General features: G+C 42.4%; 1 long non-coding RNA gene across 1 annotated transcript; it reads right to left on the bottom strand.

Moving 5' to 3' along the window:
• Nucleotides 1-3,936: 3,936 nt before the first annotated feature.
• On the bottom strand, nucleotides 3,937-4,723 carry LOC309362524. Its single transcript, XR_014165000.1, has 2 exons — nucleotides 4,611-4,723; nucleotides 3,937-4,075 (listed from the first exon to the last, which is right to left on the bottom strand). It is a non-coding gene; the product is annotated as an uncharacterized lncRNA (long non-coding RNA).
• Nucleotides 4,724-5,106: the final 383 nt, after the last annotated feature.

Raw genomic sequence — 5,106 nt, 5'->3', positions numbered from 1 at the left:
TCAAATCATACCATGTACTTGTGTGTGTGTGTCTCTGTGTGTGTGAGTGTGTGTGTGCGCACACACACACACACATGAGCGCTGGAATTCCAATTTCTAGAATTTTACCACCAAACATTTCCCCTGCCCTCACATAGTAAATTTGAGATAGGAAAGACATCATCAAAAGTGTTGCAAGGCAAAATAGAAGACATTATGCTTGCCAGCACAGCCTGCAAAAAAAGTCCCTCAGAAATCCACAATGCAGTAGAGTCTGTTTGTTCTAATGCTGTCACTTCCTCTTTGCACTGGCTCAGCCTGTCCTAACTCCATTTTGTGGCTGGCAAACACTTCCTTAATATCCCAAATGTGCCCACTGGACGCCAAATGTTGGCAAGCCCATATAGTAGATCTATCACTACAGATGATTGGGGGAGGGGGAGGATGTTCAGGACATGTTCCAGAGGTCCGTCCTTAACCTGAAAACATTCTTAACCTGAGGTACCACTTTAGCTAATGGGGCCTCCTGCTTCCGCCGCGCCGCTGCTACGTGATTTCTGTTCTCATCCTGAGGTAAAGTTCTTAACCCGAGATACTACTTCCGGGTTAGTGGAGTCTGTAACCCGAAGTGTTTGTAACCTGAGGTACCACTGTACCCTGTTTCTACATGCAAAATACTATTCTCTCAAAAGCTTTAAAAAACCAATTTCCTAGCTGAAGCTTGGTTAACGTGATGGGCAGTAGCTTCTAGCTGCTGGTCACACACACACACACACACACACACACACACACACACACACCCTACTTGGGTGAGAACTGAATGGCAAACTTTGGCAGTTTTGAATGTAGCCTGAATTTAATGGTTGTGTGGCATGAAGGACTCCAAGGGTTTCCAGGAGTGCTATTGATTCTGGCAGAAATGGTGCCAGAATTTAGAGAACTAAATACACAAGTGCTATCTGTGAGAGTGTCGGCCTGCTCCTGCATGCTCCACACAAATTATTTGTAAATGATCAAGCCCTTAAAAGAGAGCAGTCTTCATTTCCCCCCACACAGAATGAGCACCCTCTTAAACATCTACCCAAATTGACTACTGCCCAGGAAATCAGGAATTGAAAGCACTTGTTTGGGTACAACCTGCCACCCAGGTCCTTCAGATTCAAAACTGAATGCCAAGACAGTCTTCACCCTCCAGTGTTTCTATGTCTGGCTTAGTTTTCCCTCTCATTATCTGAGAAATATATGACATATGTGTGAAAAACAGTTAACATGGACTTTGGGACTTCTTCCCTAGAAAAGTTAGACTGGCTCCCTCCTTGTTGTCCTTCAGCCAGCAGATGAAAACTTTCTTGTTCCAATAGGAACTGACTGCTTTTAATGAAAGGGCTGGGATGTGCTATTTTTATTGTAGTTATTTGTATGATTTTAATGTGTGTATATGTCAGTTGTTGGGTAGAGGAGGAGGAGTGGTGGAGGCTACTTCCCTAACCTGACCCTTCCAGGGAGGAGGAAGAGGAAGACAGTTTAGAATAACAACAGTGTTTTTGTGGGAGGTCACAGCTCAGATGAGGGGGAAAGTTGGGAAATAATGGTGGGGGGAGCAGGCAGAGCTGGAGCAGCAGCTTCCTGACACGTCACTAGAAAGCATTCCAGACCCACCATCCCCCAGGTCCTGGCAAGCCCTAAAAGCAGGAGAGCAAAGAGCTCACAGACAGATGGCACTTAGTAGCACCCATAGAGGAGATGATGATGAGGAGGAGGAGGAGGAATGAGGAAGTGGGAGAGAAGGTGGGGGTGGAGATTCACTTGGTATAATGTCATTATCCAAGAGGCTGGGTTCTATAGCCTCTCTCTGTAAAGTTTGAAATAAAAAAAGGACTGTAGGAAACTTTTCCTTGTCTTTATACTTTTCTGGGCAACCAGCCGGGGAACACTGACAACATCCTGACAGTGTGTGTGTGTAGTTTTGATTATATGTGGGTTTTTTATTACTGCTTTCCCACCATATGTTTTTAGCTCTTATTTTTATCTGTAAGCTGCCTCGAGTTCCTGTCAGGGGAAAAGAAGGAGTATTAACAACAACAACAACAACAACAACAACAACATGAAAATGCATGAAGTTAAGGGACCTGATGAAAGCTTTAACCTCACTTAACTGGGAGTAAGCTCCTTAGAAATTCCATAGGAAGTACTTTTGAGCTGGCATGGGTAGGCTCACACTCTTGACTGCAGCCTTGTGCTTTTTTCAATACTCACTTATGAAAGCCAGCCCTGAATCCAGTGACAGCAGGTGAAGTGGGAGATAAAAGGCAGTAAGTGGTTGTCTTCTCCAAGGTGCTGATTCCAGCCTATCACTTCTTCCCCCATTCCCTGGCATCTTTTGCCAGAAGGAGACCATGTGCCCCAACCTCCTAAGTCACCACCCACTGGTAGCTTTCTCTCATCTTTTAAATTTCAGTGCACCACCTGGCTAGCTCCTGCCACCTTAAGATGGCTGAACTTTAACTGCCAACTAGTGCCACCCATCAAGGATGGAACTGAGCCAGATTAGCTCCCCCCCCCCACACACACACTTGAACATAACTGCTCTATGTGTTCAACTTCTGCACGGCAAATAATAGCCACAAAATTGGCTCAGCTCATGAAAGGTCAGTATGGACCTTCATCCACCCATCTCACACAGAGCAGCATTCTGGTCCTTGCACTGCATACTTGCGTCACACAGGGGAAGGAAATGACAGTAAGCATGAAGTTTTATAATGCATGGAGACTAACTTAGTATGTGAAGCGTTGAAAGGGCTCATTTTGCCTTTATTTACACATCCATCTATGAAGCAACTGAATTTTAACTACCAAATTTTAACTACCAAACTTTTAGAAGACATCTGAAGGCAGCCCTGTTTAGGGAAGCTTTTAATGTTTAATAGGTTATTGTATTTCAGTGTTTTGTTGGAAGCCACCCAGAGTATTATTATTGTTGTTGTTGTTGTTGTTGTTGTCTTTTGGTGGCTTTTTGGTGGCAACATGTCCACACCTTAAAAGTTTAATGGAACCGAAAGAGGTTTTTATCCCAGGTCTCAGCCTGGATGCTTGCACTGATACCAGGACTCGGCCCTCATCTTCCTGTTAAAAGGAAACCCTTATATTTATTGACAAGAAGTTTTAAAAAGCCTGACTTTCTGAATGCAAATTTCAGTTAAAGTACGGAACTGGCTTGTGTGCCTCCAGATGTCAAAGTTCTGCTCACTTGAAAATGTGGGTCATATATTCTTCTAGAGCAGCCTTTCTCAATCTGGGTCAGATGTTTTGGACTGGCATGCCCAATTGTCAGGGAAGATGGGACTTGTAGTCCAACAACATGTGCAGGGAATAAAGCCAGAAGGGATATTTACAGAACAATATGCCTAACTTTAGTCCATAACTTCATAAAGCTCAAATTTAAAAGAACGTTCCCTGAGCATCTACTTTGGTTCCTGAAGCATGAGATGAGTGATGATTTTGTGCCAATATTATGAAACTGCTTTCCAATGCCCTGGAAAAGAAAGCATGTATAACAAGCAAAGTACTTTGGACACATCTCTAGAGTCCTTAATACTTCCCTTGAAGAGGCCGAATAATGATAAACTAGCTTATTTAAAGTGGTGTGTGGAGGACTTGCAAGACAGCATTAATGATTGATTTGGTGTTAAGTTAAGCTGGCCCATGTTTCCTCTAGGCAGAACAAGTATTCATGGTAAATAAGCTAAATAAGCTTTTTATACCCCCCCCTTAATGTCATATTAGTTACAGAAATGGGGTTGCGTTCAATGAAGTCATTCTGCAGGCGAAAGTCACAGAATATTCCCTCCCCCTCCTCCAACCTGCATCCTCTGAAATCTGCTTTGGGTGTACCCCCAACCACCAAAAGTGTATGGGGGGAGGGTTAGGAGACACAAAGACAAAGAAGAGCAAGGGATGTGCAAACAGAACCTTGTTCAGCTCATGCAACGACTTTGTTATATTCAACCCATGCACTTGGAAATTGTGATTGCCCACTGTTTAATCAGTTTTCTGGACAGAAAACACTTCTGGTCTGTCTCATTGATGCTGTAGTTTCCTGTAGAAAAGCAGAGACTTAGTGAAAAACACAGTAGTCCCCCAAGGACAGTTCCCACATGGGTAATACAATATTGAAGAATATTGTACCTGACAAGCTCAAGATCATTGGATACAAGTTTGTGTTTGATTGTAATTGCTTTTAGAATGTTTTACACTATAGTGTCTGTGTGTGTGTGTGTGTGTGTGTTGGTTTTAGAAAGTTCTGAACTGTTTTAGAATTTGCTTTCTTTTTGGTTTTAAATTATATTATCTGCTTTCCACTCTGGGCTTCTTGAGGAGGAAGAAAAGGATATAAATTCAATCGATCAAATGCTAGAAATGGTAGCTTCAGCCTAAAGTGACCTGCATTTGACTAATCTTAATAATGTTAAATAGTGTTTTTTATTCACTTTCCTGTCAAAAGGGCATTATTTTCAATTTTCAAATCATTTCCTCAACAACAACAAGGATTGCCTAATGTGGTTTGGTACCTTTTCTATCTCTCACACCCCTTTTCAGATAAGGATTTACTATCATTGCTTGGATTCACTTACCACACACTCACCCATGCCTGAAACAGCTGCTGAAGAACTGACAGAACCAAACTTATACAGCGTTGCAGTGAATATTTGCTATTTGATGTTAGCCGACCTGAACCTGGTCTCAGCCGGGGAGGGTGGGATACAAATAAAAGTTGTTGTTGTTATTATTATTATTATTATTATTATTATTATTATTATTATTTGCTGTATCAGGTGTAATGGTAGTAGTAGTAGTAATACCTATAGTTATCAAGGCTATGCTCAGCCTCCACATTTGGAGACAACAATCCTTCTGGATTCCAGTTGCTGGAAACTTAGAGAAGGGAAGAGTATTATTGTCCTGCTTGCTGGTTTCCCACAGGCTTCTGGTCAGCCACTGTGAGAGCAGAATGTTGGGCGAGATGGGCCATTGGCTTGATCCAGCATGCTCTTCTTACATTCTTATGTTCTTAATATGAAATAGCCGTGTTTTCTGATAATCAGTATTTGGTATGGAGACCATACCATG

This window comes from Podarcis melisellensis (genome assembly GCF_964234715.1).
Source record: "Podarcis melisellensis genome assembly, chromosome: 2".
Taxonomy (NCBI): domain Eukaryota; kingdom Metazoa; phylum Chordata; class Lepidosauria; order Squamata; family Lacertidae; genus Podarcis; species Podarcis melisellensis.
Note: the sequence above shows the minus strand (reverse complement) of the source record. Positions and strands in the feature narration are given on the sequence as shown.